The following is an 18,456-nucleotide window of genomic DNA, read 5'->3' on the forward strand; positions in this document are numbered from 1 at the left end:
CTAATGTGCCGCTCTGCTTGTGAAAGATGTTCACTCTTTTTCCCTTTATAATTTGTATCATTACTGGAAACACCTGTTTGGGGTACTTGGCAAATAGCATTTTATTATTTTTTGTTGATTCACTGATTCATAAGTGGCTACCTATTCTTGTGTTAGGCGATCTGCTCTAGATATATTCAATCACTTTGCCTGCTACTCTAACTCTGCCATTTATTTCAAATGAGAGGAATCAGCAGCAGCAAGAGCAGCTTCACCATCATCATCATCATCATCATCATCATCATCATAGCTAACACTAAGGCCACACTGTAATATATATCATCTTATTTGACATTCACAACAGCACATTCACAAACAGCAAGTAGATTCTATCATTATCTTCATTTTGTAAATGAAGGAAGTGAGGTTGAGAAAAGTTAAATGATTACCCGAGGGCCATCTGCAGTAAGTATCTGGGGCAACACTGAAATTCATGTCTTCCTGACTAAGTCCAACCCTATTTCCATCAGGTACTGAACACGGAGAAAATAAGAAAACCAATTTCAATTCCCAGTTTCATTACTTCTGTTGTGACCTTGGATAAGTCATTTAGTACTCAATTTCCCATTTATTAAATGGGTGTAATAATATTTGCACTATATACCTTCTGGAGTTGTGAGGATTAATCAATGTAATGAATTTTACATTCCTTTTATCCATAGATACTGATAAAAATGCAAGCTATTATTATTACAAAGTCTTGGAGAAATGATTCAACATTTTTTGTCCTCCCTTTCTTTACACTGGAGAGGAGAACCTCATAAAACACTAGGGTTAACTTTAGCATTTCAAAATATTCAGTATTGAAATGACTAACAAGTTTGTAGGATGATAAACAACAACAAAATAGTGTTAAATCTGTTAAAGGTAACAAAATTAAAAGTAGAAGACAGGTAAATATCAAATGCTACAGAACCAGATGGTTCAGAAGATAAAACAATATGGCATTTGTAGGGTGTTGCTGCAGAAGTGAATTCCACTATGTGTGTGTGTGTGTGCATGTGTGTGCATGTATGTGTGTGTGTGTGCGTGTGCATGTGTTTGTGTGTGTGTGTGTGTGTGTGTGTGTGTGTGTGTACCAAGTGGAAATGACAAGAGAAGCAATTTAGACTCATTTTTCATTAGGACAATGATCAAAGCCTGAGCCTAAACTATCTAGTAACTTAGTGATGTCCACATATGAAATCAGAGATATTTTCAGAGTAATTAGAGGATAATGAGTATATATAAAAATGTAATGCCTTAATATCTTCTTAACTTAGGAAATCAATTTATTAAATAGCTCCATGGTCTCTCTATATTTTGTAGTTACTTTTCTTCTGTGATTGGTAAATAATCTTCTGTCCAGTGGGTAGCAAGAACACTTTACTGAAATGTTCAGGAATTCCTATGATTACAACAAAACCATTGCTTATTAGCTGAATGTGCTAATATGAATTTTGCCAGACTTTTTAAATCATTGACAAACGTATAAAGGGACAGATTTTTTTTGGAGGGGGGCAGACAGGGCAATTGGGGTTAAATGATTTGCCCAAGGTCCCTCAGCTAATAAGTTTCTCCAGTGTCTGTGGTCACATTTGAACTCAGTTCCTCCTGATTCCAAGGCTGGTGCTCTACTCACTACTCCACCTAGCTGCCCCAGGAAGAACAGATTATTGCTTAAGTGGATCACTCCTTTGACTGACTTTCATGTTCCTGAAAAAAGATCTTTAGGCTACTGTTAAAAGACATATGTGAGGTGGAGCACACATGAATTCAGCATTTTGGATTAGGTTGGCAAAACATAAAATTATGAAAGTAGAAAATTTGCCTTCAGTTTCTTCTTGTCTGGGACATTCAGTGTCCATATGCTAAGCCTGAGTGAATTCCCCAGTTTTTGGGAAATCAATACCTGTCATCTCTTCTCTGAGTTTCATCATCATTAAAACAATGAGATTGAATTAGATCAGGAGTTCTTACCTTGAAGTCTGTGAAATAAAAAAAAAACCAACATAACTGCATTTCGATCTAATGGGTTTCCTTTGTAATCCTATATATTTTGTTTCATATGATAAAAAAATGCATTCTTATGAGAAGCTGTCCATATGCTTCATCAGCTGAGCAAAGGAATCCCTGACATACATGAAGAAGATTAAAACTTCTTGGACTAGAGGACCTTACAGGCTGTCAAATTCTATATCTATAATCCCGTGATCTGTCTGTTCATTTCATCCTTAATGACTCTTAGAACAATATACCCTACTTGGACCTCTGTAGCTTTGTGCTGACTTGTTTGCACCATGACTACTTTGCTCCGCTTTCTGATGCCATATTGATCTTACCCTTCCACCATCCTTCTCTGTATTATTTTATAAGAGTTTGTGCTGTACACTTGTGTTGTAAACAGATGTCATGTCTCATACTGCTTGGACATGAGCTTTATAACAACTCTCTCCACATCCCCAAGAGCTGCCAATTTCCTCCCCTCTTCTCTAACTTCTGAGCATACTCTATCAATAATTGCACCGAGATATCTGTGAATATGTATCTTCTAAGTAGCATGTATACTCCAGGCACATAGTGAAGCCCTTAATAAATGTCTTGTCGACTTATTGAGTGGCACTACTGCCTTTAGGGCAGGAACTACTTCACTTTGATTTTTGTATTGCCAACTACTAGCATCTAGTAGGCACATACTATGTATTTAATTATTCTGAGTGATCATTATTCTTAGCTTTTCTCATATAACTCATGTATGTACCCCTCCCCGTTACCATTTAACTTTAAGTCTTTTGATTGTAAGATCTGCATCATTTTGCTCTGTGACTGTGCTAATATAGGACCTTTCACGCAACTCACTCTTAATATAGGCTTGCTAAAAAAATGAGTGGACAAACAGATGAGTAAGTGAATGAATAAATAATATGCTATCCTTCCTAACACCATATTTTCATTTTTCAAGTGATCTTCTTCTTTGTCACTCTGTTGAAGCCTATGGACTCCTCTGTGTGTGTGTTCTGGGATGATCTGGAATCCTCCCATGGAACCCTAGGTACTCTCTTGCACCTATGGTTAAGAATTCCTATTCTAGAAGGGAATGCCTTAACTCCAAGTATGGATTGTAATCATGAGGAGTTTCAAGGAAGTGCTGAATTTGACCAGAGGGTGACTTATCTGGGGCAAACTTAGGTAGTTCATTGATCTTAAATCATGCTGCATATGCAATTGTCTTTAGTCCCTATGGCCATAGTTATCAAGTTTTATTGAATTACAAGGCTGCGTATGGATTCTAGCTCAAAGTGATGAGCCAAGCATTGAAAGGTCTCAACTCAGTTATCCATATTCAACCTCAGCAATAACTCACACTCTTTCTTCACTCCTTCTCATGCAGACTCAATAGAAACCTGACTAGACTAACCCATTTTGACCTTCTGCATCTTGACTACCTTTAACCTCACTAAATAGCACGTTAATAATTACTTGTGCTGCCACCATTGCAGTTCATTTCTTTCTGGTCATTCCTACTTCACTGCCTTGAGATCTTTTGTTGTAGTTTTTTTTGTCTCTTTGTTTATTAGTATAGAAATGGGATTTCATTGTTGGAATGAAATTCTGGTGGGGAATTCCTGATACTAACATTTTTGCAACTCTTGCAATTCAAAGTGTTAGAAAGTAGCCTATTAGAAGGGTAAGTGATTTGTCCAGGGCCACATAGTCAGGGTGTGTCAGAGATAAGATTTCAAACTAGGATATAGTGACTGAGCTTCACTTCTATGCACTCCACATTCTGTCTATGCAGTGTAATTTAGGATCCACTGAGAGATCATCTTCTTCAACAATATTAATCAGAATGACTACTCTAATAGAAAGAGAGACAGTGACAGAAGGGGAGAAAGAGGTAGAGACAGAGACAAATACTCAGAGAGACAAAGACAGATAGTCCAAGTGACAGAGGCAGACAGAAAAGAGAAACAGAGACAGAAAAAGACACAGAGACATAAAGACAAAGGAGAGAGACAGAGACAAGGAGACAAGAGAGAAGGACAGAGAAATAGAGACAGCAGGATAGAGTGAGAGAGAAAAAGGGAGAGAGACAGAAACAGAAGGACAGAGAGAAACAGACAGAGAGATAGAGACAATTTTAGATCATTGATAGCCGTATTATTGCCCTAAGGTATTCTCAATCCTAACATTCACGCTTTAATAATTCTTAATTGTTATATGAAATTTGGGGATTGCCATACTACCAGAAAATCTTTAGAGACAAAGTCTAATAACATTGATATTTTCAGCATACACGTCTTGATTTTCCCCATGAAATAATTGAAAGAACTATTGAAAACCAAGCATTGATATCTCCTACAGAATTATTTTAAATGCATATTGGCAAAAAGAATTCATTTTAATGGAGTTAATCCTTGCAGAAATGGATAACAACAAGATATTTAATCAATCCGTATCCTATTTAATCACATTTAGTATCCATTGGGAATAAAGGCTCTGCAAGGACAGTGGAATGCCTGATTCTCTAATCCCCTTATGGTGCATATTGGACTTGACTTTGGCAGTGTTTTCAGAAAGGGTCTTGATCCTCTGCACTTCTCAGAATGTGCCTGGCATTGTCAGTATATGTAATTTATAACTGAACCAAGTTTAGTAACATTTGCTCTCCAAAAGGGAACATCGAATTTCTGACTTGGATATTTTTAAACTGAACATTACTCAATTTTGATTCCTTGCTGGCTATTTGTGAACCAGCTTTCTAATTCTTATGCAGACTGAAAGCAGTTTAAGAAAAGAGGTTAGGTACCCTCAGGAAGCTCGCATTCTAATTTGTCCAGTTCCCTGAATTTCTTTCTTGGGTTGGATTCTGAAACACTAATTATGTATCTTAAAGATAAGAAGCTATACCATGCATCCAGTTTTATATTTAGAAATCATGTGATTTGGATTTTTTAAATAAATGAAATGAGTAGTAAGCTGTAGTCTTATCTTCATCATCCATCCATCCATCCATGCATCTGCCTCTCTGTCTCTCTGTCTTTCTGTCTGTCTGTCTCTATCTGTTGCTGTCTGTCTCTGTCTCTGTCTGTCTCTGTCTCTCTCTCTCTGTTTCTCTCTCTCTCTCTCTTCCTCTCCCTCTCTCTCTCTCTTCCTCTCCCTCTCTCACCTCCTGTTTATTTGTGGTCTGGAAAGGGTATTTCTCCACTTCAAAGAGCTTTCAGTGATGACATTTTTTATCAATGCAGCTCAGCACCTGTTATACAACTAATGTCTTTGAGAGTAGCCTATATCACTGGGAATTTAAGTGACTGTTTCAACAATCCTGCTAGCAGTTTCTGTGGTGGTGCAAGATCCACCCACAGCCAGCACCCAGAAAGCTGCCAACAGCACAGGTTCTTTTGATCTGTTTAACTAAGGAAAGCAAGATGAAGGGGTTGACAAGCTTACCTTAAATCAGCATACAAATATCATTCACTCAGTTCAGGGGAAGAGACCAGTACACTGAACTTCAGAGCAAATTACAAACAAATTACAGACATCAACAGACAGACCAAATACAATTCATAGTTACCAACATCTAGGTTCAGCCCAGGAGCTCAGAACAAAGGCTGGCCCAGAGTCACGCACCACCACTGCTGTAGGGAGGAGCTCCAAGGAAGACGAGGCCAACCCCTGGTTTTTATATCTTTTTCAGCTTCAGGGGTGAGTCACACATGCGACTCACCCACATGACCTAGAATCGTCACAAAGAGGTGGACTTAAATCCATGTGGTCTAAAAGCCTCTGCTGTCCCAGGCATGTAAACTAGGCCCTCCCTGGAGTTAGCCCCATCTTAGTTGCCAATTCACACCCACATAGGTTTTACACCTAATAGGGGTTTGGGCCTGGGGCTTAGCACTTAGTAAGACTCAATGAAGTACGTTGAATTACTCAAAGCAAACAAAAGTCAAACTCGTCAAGGGCACTTGTTGAACTAAGTGTTAAGGAGCCCATTTTGCTTACCAACGCAGTGGCATGCCTAGGGTTACACAGGCAGTATAACTCAAAGGATGCACAGTGGTACAGTGGATAGAGTGTCTGCCCTCAGGAGAACCTGAGTTCAAATCCGGCCTCAAATACTTACTAGCAGTGTGGCCCTGGGGAAGTCACTTAACCCTGTTTGCCTCAGTTTCCTCAACTGCAAAATCAGTTGGAGAAGGAAATCCAAACTACTTCAGTATCTTTGCCAAGAAAACCCTAAATGGGGTCACAAAGAGTCATACACAATTGAAATAACTCAAGAACAACAAATAACTCACTTCATGCCAGCTCAGAAGCTTTCTCTGTTTTCAGTATGCATGTTTCCTCTCTGATCTCTGTCATGCAAAAATTACAAAGCATTGCCCATCAACAGCACAGGAAATAAAATTGGAATCATAAATCTCATCCCCATTTCAGCAGGTAGCTTTGACACTGAAATAAAATTCATGAACAGATTTTCAATTAAATATCTCATCGTATAGAAGTAATATCATAGAAATAATAAAATTACTTATATAACTTCCCCCCAAAAAGTCTGGGTAGATTGCAAGCCTCATATGCACTTATGTTACATAATAAATCTTCCCTCTCTCATAAGTTAATAACTTTATTTAATAAAAACTGTTTGCAGAAATAATAATTTACTGCATCTCATACCACCCATACAGGATGTCAATAAACATAAGTTACTTCTAAAGATGTTGACTGTTGGATGCACTCTGGGATATGGCAGGTGAGAAGCCGTTCATTGTGAAGGGTCCATTTAGCAACAATATGGAGAAAGATTCCCATCAAATTAAGATGTTGGGAGTATGTACTATGGATCATTGGGCTCAGTAATTGGAGTAGTTTGGAATACATATATCAGAACAGATGAAGCCAGGATGCATCAGAATTCCAGAAGGAGAAAATCTCAGAGTTGATTGGCTGCTATCTAGTTTAATCCATAAATGAAGAAGAACACCCTGTACCACAGCTTCAAGAAGGGCTCCTTTAGACTCTGTTTGAAACTCTCTAATGAGGAGTAACCAAACACCTCTGGAGATAGACCATCCTGCTTTTGGACAACTATAATTGTGAAAATTACGAGAAGCAATGAGGGGAAGGCTGGACCTGGAGTCAGAAAGACACGAGTTTAATTTCAGTTTCAAGCATTTATTAAATGTGTGGTCTTGGGCAAAGTACTTAACATCTGTCTTTCTCAGTTTCCTCAACTGAAAATGGGGATAATAATAGCACCTACCTCACACAATTGCTGTGAGTATCAAATGAGATTATCGTAAAGCATTTACAACACTGAATGGTTATAGTAGGCACTATATGAATACTACTATTTGCGTTTTTATACTTTCTTTTTTAAATTTTTTATTTAAATTTTTTTGGAGGGGGGAAGGCAGGGCAACTGAGGTTAAGTGAATTGCCCAAGGTCACACAGCTAGTAAGTGTATCAAGTGTCTGAGACTAGATTTGAACTCAGGTCCTCCAGACTCCAGGGCCAGTGCTCTACTCACTGTGCCACCTAGCTGCCCCCATTTTTATACTTTCTGTTCATGACTTCTAATTCTATTGTCCCCAGTTTAGCCACACAGCAAAGCCTTTATACAGCACTTAAAATTTTGTGAAGTTTTACAAATATTAATCAATTTGATCCTCAAAACAACTCTGTGAAGTAGGTGTTTTTACCCCTGTTTTATGGATGTTCGCAACTGGTTTGTCCAGAGCAACATGGCTAGTAAGTGTATGAAGGGAGATTTGATCTCTCTCCTTGACTTCACTCCCAGGGCTCTATTGCCTTAACCCTCTTATACATGAAAGCCTTTCAAATGCTTGAAGACAGCAGATTACGCTTCCCATTTCCTTCCTTCCATGCCGTGTTCCCTTCTCTGGGTGGAACATTTACAATTCCATTAAGTTTTCCTCATATGGCTTAATTTCCAGGTCTATGTTGTCCATCTTGGCGTCCCATCTTTTAACACTCTCCAGCTAGTCAATACTACCATACTCCTCCAGCTTATTATCACTTCATATTATTTCACTCCTGAGTCAGATAAACATGTCATCCTTCCTATATGAAGATGACACCCACTATCCGGGAGGCACAATGATAATGAGGTTCTTTTTCTATTCTTTTTTTCCAGTTTGTGATAATCTACTTGTGCAAAACATAATACATAGGGAGTGATTATGTATATGAGAATAGGATTCACAATAAAATCTCTTTAAATATCAAGTCGTCCTAAAAGTTAAAAATGAAACATAATAGGATTTAAGGCTAGATGAAAGCACAGAAATACTTTTGAGGTCCAAAGATGCTAAATTATTTCCCCGAGATCCTATAGGTAGTACAGAAAAGAATTGGGATTCAGTCACGTTTTGTGACCTAAAATTACCAGCTTTTGCAGCTACGAAACATGTGGGGGTGTCATTGCTGCTGCTGGTGTTCATTTGTTTCAGTTGTGTCCGACTCTTTGCAGCCACATTTGGGGTTTTCTTGGCAAAGATTCTGGAAGTGGTTTGCCACTTCCTTCTACAGCTCATTTTAGAGATGAGGGAGCTAAGGCAAACAGCATTAAGGAACTTGGCCAAGGTCACACAGCTAGTGTCTAAGGCCAGATTTGAGCTCATTAAGATATGTCTTCCTGAGTCCAGGCTCGGTGCTCTGTCCGTTACATTATCTAGTTGTCTGAAACATGATATGCAATTGATGTTGACCTTTTTATATTTCCATAATCCCCATAGTAAATCAGTGAGGTATGGTGAAAAGTACATTGGATTTAGCATCAGAGGACATGGTTTCAGTCCTGAATCTGCTAATTCTTCCCTGTGTGATCTTGGGTAAATAATTTACTTCTCTAGGCCCCAGGTTTTTGTTCAGTAAAATAGGTTATTTAAATAGATGAGCACTAAATTTCCTCCCACTTCTATTTCATGTGTTCCTATGGCCAAGAAACACACACACACCGACACACACACACACACACACACACACACCACACAAATGCAAAACACCCAACACCTGCAAGACAATTGACTAGAAGCAAAACTAAATAGTTCATGCTGACTTAGATGGCTATTTGTCCCATTAGCTGTAAGACTTAGCCCATTCCATATAGTGCTTACATTACTCTAAAGTAATCAGATAACAGACCACTGACAGTTAAGGAAATAGGTTTTCCAAGACATTTCATCAAAATATTTGAAAGTGGTCTGCCATGGGAGAAGGTTTATAGCAAAAGCATTAAACCCCAAATTAAGCAACTTCCTTAGTTTTCTCCATTCAGCTATACAGTATGAAAACAAGTCTAAGAAGGAAAAAAAAAGTAAATGAGAGAAAAATGATTTGATTGTGTGTGGGTGGTGGGTAGGGGTGAGGGGGCATTGACCCCCAAGTACCATGTAATAAGATAATTGAATTTCTACTTTCTCAACTGTTTATAAAAATGGATAAACTTGGTTGAATGTTTTCCTAGTAAAGCTGGAACGTTAGAATTCCTAGTGATTTTCTCCTCCAATGCCCAGAGAAAGAGCTAAAGGAGAAGAAAGGCAAATCTAGAAAATAATAGCCCACACCTGCCTAAGACCTCTCCCTTTTTTATATATCAGCATTTGAATAAGGAAAATGCTAGAGGAAATAGTTGTCTTAAATTTGGTGGCATAACTATTGGAAATGGTCCATCAAGCTTTGGAATAAAAGTTATTTTTTCCCAACTTACCCCCACCTGCTGTTAATAGACCTACAACTGTAGAGGTAATTGGTCTTATTTTACTGGTCAAGATCTGTTAAGCACAAAACATTATAGCAACATAATACTCTTTGCATAGATTTGCCTTTGCCAGAATATAATTACAGCTCCCAAATTGGAACTATGAATAGTTTGCTTCTTAGTAGAAATCCAGGACATAAAAAAGTCATTGGACTAATAAGAACATTTGATCAACGAGATAAAATGCTGTCATGCTATGTAAAAGGTGTGGAAATTGGCCAGGGTGATCATATTTTAGAAAGGGGAAATGCTGTTTCTAAGACAATTTCCTTGGGGGGAAAAAAAGGAAAAAAAATGAAGACAAAATTGAATAAATGTTAAAGTCACTGTTTTTGTTCTGTTTTGTGTATGGATAACCAAAAAAAAAATATGTTCCCTGTGAATCAGGTAACATATTCATCTCCAAAGAGTTGAAAGTGAGTATTGCAGAGAAAACAATGGAGAGGTGCATGATTAATATTTGTATCTGTTTCCAACAAGAAATTACAAAGAAAAAGCAGAATAAGAATGTGATTAAAGATGTTTTTGATGAAAGAACATGAACTAGTCATGTGTTAAGTAAAAGATAACCAGTAGACTAATGGACACTCCATATGTTCTATAGATATCCTTGGAGTATCAAAGGAAATTGAGAAAGGCCTATGATTGATGCATAGATACCCTGTGGTGAGTTTATGGTAGAGTCTGAGCAAAAGTTGCATAGGCATAGCAAGTATAGGTGGGTTGATCAGCAGAAAGAGTGTGGACACAACCACATCAAGGAGATGATATAGCTACTGGGGCACTTGAAATCTCAACATATTTTTGAATTCCTCATATATGCTAATCATGTCCATAGTATAATATGCATATGGAACTGGACCTGAGTTCAAATCTGGATTTAGACACTTCATACCATGTGACCCTTCATCTGCCACTTAAACTCTCAGCCTCAGTTTCTATTTCTGCAAAATGAGAACAATCATACTATGTACCTCACTGGATTCTTGACCAATTCTAATGAGAAAACATGTCAAATGTTTGGCAAACTTTAAAGTTCTATGTAAGTGTGATGGTGACGATAATGGTTATCATGATCATCTAGCACATGGGTTATGTCTAGCCTATGCTTATAGATTTCAAAGATTTTTGAAAGGTAATTATATTCATGAATAAAAATCTGTCAGAGTAAATATAGAGCTGGCTTTAGAACAAATGTATTTAGAATGCAAATTCTGTCTCTGTCATATGTTGGAAGTATGACCCTAGATAAGTCACCACTTCTTAATACCCTAAGCAAATCTCTGACACTATAATTCACAGAGAGGTTGTGTGTGTCTGCATTCCTAGGAGGAATTTCCTCAGAAGTCATACAAAAATAATCATGTTATCTCTTTATATTTTCCATGGCACTTGGAGCTTTGATTTAAAAACAAAACACACAACTAATTATTATGAATTACTCTGACCTGTGATTTCATAAGTACACTATTGTTCAGTCAGTTCTGTCATGTCCAACTCTTTGTGACTCCACATACAATGCTGTCCAGGGACTTTTCTTAGCAAAAGTGCTGGAGTGGTTTGCCATTTCCTTCTTCTATAGATTAACACAAAAATAGGTTAAGTGATTTGTCCAGGGTCACATGACTAATAAGTATTTGAGGCTAGATTTGAACTCAGGTCTTCCTGACTCCAGGACCAGTGATCAATCTAACGAGCCACCTAACTGCCTTCTAGGCAAAAAGTGACTTCCTGAAAGGTACACATCTAGTAGGTATGTGAGGCTGAATTTGAATTCAGATCTTCCTGATTCTAGGCTCACTTCTCTAGCCATTGAACCTTCTAGCGGCCCCTAGACATCATAAGTATAGAGCCTTCCTCCCTTCATATATACAGATCTTCAATTCATATGAAATTCATAGTTTTAGAGATACTCAGTTTCTTGATATCTCAGTGCCTTGGGCAAAAAGGGGACAATCTATTCAATTGATGTATGTGAGAAGCAAAACTTAAAGCCAGATCTTGTAGGTTCCCAAAAGCTTTGTTCTATCTACTATACCATACAATCATTTAGGAATATATTGTAGAAGACTTTTCTTTCCTTCTTTTTTAAAGTACCTAAGTAATATAACCAAGCCAATGAGTAGCTGGCAAAATATGATTTTGCAATTAACCATGGAATGACATTTGCCATTAGGTCACACAATTCAGGGGGCAGCTAAGTGGTACAATGGATAGAGCCCTGGGTTTGGAATCAAGAAGACTCCTCTTCATGAGTTCAACTACAACCTCAGATACTTCCTAGCTGTGTAACCCTGGGCAAGTTACTTAAACGTATTTGCCTCAGTTTCCTCATCTGTAAAATGAGTTGGAGAAGGAAATCACAAACCACTCCAGTATCTTTGCCAAAATAACTCCAAATGGGGTCACGGGGAGTTGGACTTGAATGAAAGAACTCAACAAAAATAACAAACAATTCAAAATCACAGACCCTCATAGTTAAAATGGACCTCAGATACAGTTTTCTTGATTATCTCTTACTAAAAGGTATCATAGACAATGAAATAATAAAAAAAATGTTATAGCCAGTTTTTCTGATAAAGGCCTGATTTATTAAATAGATGGATAAATGAGTCAAATTTACAAAAAAGAGCAATTCTCCAATTGATAAATTGTCAAAGGATATGGACAGGCAGTTTTCAGAAGAAGAAATCAAAGCTATCTGTAGTCATATAAAAAATGCTCTAAATCATTACTGATTAGAGAAATGCAAATTAAAACAACTCTGTGTTACACCTATCAAAATGCCAAGTGCAGGAAGGGAGAGAAAATCATACACTAATAAGCTGTTGGTAGAGTAGTGAACTATTCTAGGCCTTCTGGAAAACAATTTGGACTCAGCAATTGCACTTCTAGGTCTGCATCCCAAAGAAATCGAAGGAAAAAGAAAAGGACTTAAATGTCCAAAAATAAAATATTTATACCCAATAGCAAAAAATAGAAAATGAAGCGAAAGATTGTCAGCTCAGGATTGGCTGAACAAGTTGTGGTGCATAATTGCGATGGAGTATGACTGTGCTCTCTGAAATGACAAGGGGAGGTAATTACAGAAAAAAAAATGATATGACCTATATTAGCCGATGCAAAGTGAGGTAAGAAGAATTGGGATATCATTGTGCATAGTGACAGCAATGTCATAAGGAGGATCAACTGTGAAAGACTTGGCTACTCTGATCAAAACAATATTTTAAGACAATTCCAAAGCCACCTGATGAAATAAAAAGTGCTATCCACCTCCACAAAGAGAATCGATGAATTCTGAGTGCAAATTGAAGGATAATTTTCTCATTTTCTTAAGTTTGTTTCATTATCACTTATATGGAAATATGTTTTACATAATTTACATGTATAATTGATATAATATTGCTTGTTTTCTCAGTGGGCTGTGGAAGGGGTGGGAGGGAGGGAGAGATTTGAAACTCAAAATTTAAAAATAATATTAAAAATAAATTATAACTTTTTTAAGAAGTTTAAAAAATCATCAAAATAATTGAGGCCAGAGAACAAAAGACTATAAGATGTAATAAAAGTGCTGACCTATGTAACTGGGGGAGTTTCCTTACCTTAGACACTTCTATACTAATGAAATCATAAGTTCAGTCGCTATACCTCTCACATAGCACCTAAAATTGTTCCTTGCATATAGTAACAACAAATGTGTATACACACACACACATACAAACACACACACACACACATATATAATTTGTGTGTATAGCACCTACTATGTGCAAAAGACTGTGCTAAGCCCTTTACAAGCATTATGTCATTTGATCCTTATAGCAACTCTGAGAGGTAGATGCTATTATTATGTCCTTTTTACAAATGAGGAAACTAAAGAAAACAGAATTTACATGTCTAGCTTGATGTCACATAGCTAGCAAGTGTCTGAGACAGGAGTTAAACCCAAGTCTTCCTGACTCGATGCCCAGTCTCCTATCCGCTGTACCATCCAGCTACGCGTACAGTGGGTGCTCATTAAATATTTGCTAAATGAATTAATGAATGAATAGATTTGCCCTTGACTTTCTGTGGCCATTAAGTCAAAGCAGCATTCAATAAAAAAAACAACTTAGTAATTAGGGCAAATGAACTCCCCATCCTCTGATGTGTGAAATTATCTCTCATTGAGATTAGTGTTGTAAACTGGTTTGTAAAGTCAATAGGTGGTGAATTTCTAATGAGAGAGAATAGTTACTCTGTCCTGTGATGTGTTGCTCTTCACCATACCCCACTCCCAGTTTATGAACTTGGAAGAAAACGTTAGTAACAGTGAAAACAGTCAAACCACTCACCATACAATGGGTTGAATGACCCTTTTCTTTAACCAAGATAGTTTCAATTCATCAGGCCCTTCAACCAGAATGACTCTATGTCTATGCAGAAATCAACTGGCAACAACCAAGAAGTAAATTGGCTAAATATCAAAATGCTTGACCACATGTAACTAAGAATATAAAATAGACGACTTTACTTTGTGGACACGTGTATTATACTATACCGTACTCATTTCCATAAATATCCTGACAACAAACACCAACTCCACATAGTATCCAACTCAGATAATTGTGCCAAAAACCCCAGGCTATTGCAAAGCGGGAGAGAACTCATAGCATCTGTTGTTGTGACTTATGATTTGAAATTGGGCAACCAGAGGCCCAGTGAGACTGTTAAAGGCCCCAACTACATTACGCTAGCAAACTAGGTGAAAAGTGAAATATTCAGTCAAACTTAAAGGTATTTCCAAAGTCTGACATAAGGTAGACAAATGCTATGGATGACTGACTTTTTTTCAATTTTCCTTTTGCACACTTGTGAGTAGAAAAGATACAGCTTGTATATCACTGTATTGTTGGAAGGACAGAAATAGCCCCACACCAGCCTGCAACAAGACAAGTAGTTCAATTATTTGTGTTGTACTTACTTCCTTTAAGTTCATAAGTCTCCTTCGATGTGCTGGCCTGCAATATTCCAGGGAATGATGATTAAAAACTTTGGTGTTTATGATAGGAAGGATATAAACTGTGGTAAGCATTAAGATGGAGAGAAAACAGAAACCACAGGAGAGCCCCAATATTCTTTTTATCCCACTGAGCACTTTAATGAATATCTTTAAATGCTTGGAATAAATCTTCCTGTTTATTTCAACAAAAGTCAATAACACTGCAATTCCTAAGGGGTTGAGAGAATAAGCATTTCCATTTTCATTGCATCACTTTAGAGAGTTCAGTGTGACTAACTAGTCAACTAGGATAAATTTTGATAGTGATGGTCTTGGGGAGCCCTCCACCTACACTATCTACCAGAGTAGTGGACTAAAGTCACAGGAATTACACACACACACACACACACACACACACACACACACACAAACACAGAAAAACCCCAAACCAAAAACCTATGATTTTGAACATATTCTGGTCTCTATTTTCAAGTATCATTGGATCTTTCTGACCTTGAAAGCAGTTATCATATAAAAACAAACAGTATTTTGAGTACATTTAAAGAGAAAAACATGAATAATGTGGGTTATTACTGATATATCTTTCAAAAAACTTTTCACCTTTTGTTGTTGTGTTTTGCATTGCTATCCCTTCCAACTGCCATCTCTTACCCAGAACCCACCATCTTTCAGAATTCACAGTTCACCACTCCGCTTACTGGACAACGGAGCTATATTTCAGCATTCGTCTTATTCTGTCAGAACTGATCATTACATTAATCTGCAGTCAACTGTCTTTTGGTGATAGACATTTTACAATTAAATTTAAAGTGTGACTTTTATCTTAATTATTTCTAGATATATCATTACTCTCATACACACAGGTGTGCGATGATAGGCATGATGATAGGTAGTTTGAGTACCATTGGTTTTTCATATATTGGAAAGTCTAGTTAACTTTCTATGTCTCCTTTCAAAATAAACAAGTAGAATGATAATGCATCTCCTCTAAATAGAATTAGACTCATAGATTTTGTAATTTAGTATCTTTTGTTAACATATTTTCTTCCTTCTAGCTCCACATGAACTTAGAATGCAGAACAAATAGGCCTTTCCCATCTGATCACACCTTCAACTTGATATTGCCATTTATAATTCCACAGCAGTCCCTAGATTTGGAATTATCAAATTAAAGGCACAATTTCTGCCTGAAATTCACCTCTGCATTATTTCTCTAGCCAATCTTTCGCTTGTTCTCTAAGCACTCTACCTCGCATGACTGTGCAAACATACAATTTCCTTATTCTTTAATTCTGAATGAAGTAATGTATTACAGCCAAACCCAAGTCACCTGCAATTTATCATTTTACCAAGCTGGCTCAAACTCAGAGAATGAAACTTGTCCACTGGCACATGGTTATAGCCAAAGTTGGAATTTGGACTACTGGTCTTTTTGACTCTTGGGTCCTGAAATCTATCCTCTACAGGGTCAGACTTCTGGAAAGTGGGTAAAACTCTGGAGTTCTGCACAAATCAGATTAAAATGTAATTGGGAAATGCTTAACAAAAGAAATAAAAACATAATAATAGGCAATGTTAATTTAATATTTTCTAAGTCAATATATAACACACAGGGATACCTTTCTTTTCTAGTTTGATACCACACATATACCACATTAACCTTATAGTCAGGAGCTTATTTGTGGCCCTAAATCTAGCCTTTACAATTGCTTTTCCTGGGTTAATTTATCATCAGTAAATTAGTCAAAAAGCACATATTGTATGATTTCTTTGTGTCATGTACCATGTTAAAGTCTAGGTATACAGAAAAAGGGAAAAACATGGTCCCTGCCCTCATGGACCTCAAATTATAATGGGCAGCAACATGTACACAATTATGTACATACAAGATAAGCTCAATTTAAATAGGAAGTAATCTTAGAAGGGAAATACTTGCCATGGGGGAGATGTGAGAGAGTCATCCTGCAGAAAGTGAGGTGATCTAAATGACATGTAATACCCTAATTTCTTACCCATAGTATGCACTAATCAACATCCAAAAATTAATTCATTGGTGCATAGGTGTGGCTTAGGCAGAAAATCCACGTAAAATGCAGTATTCAACCTGATGGATGGCATAAGTAGTTTGAATCATCACCAGTGATAAAGTAATTCAAATAGCAATTATATTTGAATTGGAAATGCAGTATTCTGGAGCACATTTTTCTCCTTATGTTTTACTAAGTCACATATTCAAATTAGTAGCTACCGATTTCACAAAAGACTTTTTAAAAGTATGATGGATTTACAACCTGGTCCAGTATTTTCATTTGTGTGACTGGAAATATTTGATAACCTAAGAGTATGAAAAAATTCTGGAAGTTGTTTCCTTCTGTCTGCTTTTAGCATTTCAGAGTCACATCCATCCATCTTGTTTCTTGCTGCTTCTCAAATATGGGAGAAAATGCACATCAGTAGATAAATCTTTAAGCCACTTCTGTGGTGAAACTGCTAGTATACCATGCCCTTGGTATACCAGGGAATGATATAAAAATCCATGACACAGTGACTGTACATGAAATGATAATTTCTATGCTGATGATAAATATATGCAATATTTAGACGAAAGACTCCTTTAAAACAAAAAGACATTCCTGGACAAAACCTCATAATGATAGTTTCCCCACCAGGTGGAACAAAGGAGAGAGTACTGGACATGAAGTCAGGGAGATCTGAGTTCAAATTCAGGCACAGATACTTCCTAGTTTGATGACTCTGGGGAAGTCTCCTAACCTCTAAATGCCTCAGTTTCTTTATAGGCAAATTAGAAACAGTAATAGCAAACACAGACTCTACAGAATGGGAATAATAAGACCAATGACCAGAGATGTTTGGAGGATAAAACGAGATAAGATTTTTAAAGTATTGTATAAGTGTTGCTGCTGCTGCTGCTGCTGATGTAGTAGCCAAATAAAGAGATTTAGGAGTCCATGTGGATTTTCTTAACACAATAGCCATTTTTAGCCTTCTAGGCACAAAGACCATAGAGAGATGTATATGTATTTCTTTTCATTGAATCAACATGAAATAATTCTTTGTCCTTAAGAAGCTTACAGTATCAAGAGGAAAATAAAACAAATTTTTAGCAAGTTGAAAAATATAAGAGGTACAACATGTTCAGAAATTTCAAAAGAGAGAGGGATCAATTTTGGAACATAGGAGTGGAAAACCAAGCATAGGGGCTTTCATGGAATGCATGATAAGTAAACTGAGCTTTAAAACATGGGCAAAATTAAAACCCGGTAGAGATTAGAAGGGCAGCTAGGGGGCTCAGTGGATAGAATGAAGTCAGGAAACTTCACCTTAATGAGTTTAAAATTGCCTTCAGGCACTTATAGGTGGGTGAACCTGATCACCTGCCTCAGTTTCTCATTTGTAAAATGAGCTGGAGAAGGAAATGGCAAACCACTCTAGTATCTTTGCCAAGAAAACCCCAAAAGGGCTCACAGTCAGACATAACTGAAAGGAGGGAGCAACAACTAGCACAAAAGATTAGAAGGAATTTTTTAAGCAGAGTCAATGAGCAAATACATGAAAGTGAGGAATTGTATGACTTACCTTGGCATGAAAAATCTGAGCTTTTATTTTTTGGTAGGAAATATAAATATA

The 18,456-nt window shown here is 37.1% G+C and overlaps 1 pseudogene; it reads right to left on the reverse strand.

Annotated features, from left to right (window-relative positions):
- Positions 1-210: 210 nt before the first annotated feature.
- The window catches only part of LOC118832285, a 123,538-nt pseudogene continuing 105,292 nt past the window's right edge, over positions 211-18,456 (reverse strand).

The sequence above is a fragment of the Trichosurus vulpecula genome, chromosome 9 (genome assembly GCF_011100635.1).
Source record: "Trichosurus vulpecula isolate mTriVul1 chromosome 9, mTriVul1.pri, whole genome shotgun sequence".
In the NCBI taxonomy this organism is placed as follows: domain Eukaryota; kingdom Metazoa; phylum Chordata; class Mammalia; order Diprotodontia; family Phalangeridae; genus Trichosurus; species Trichosurus vulpecula.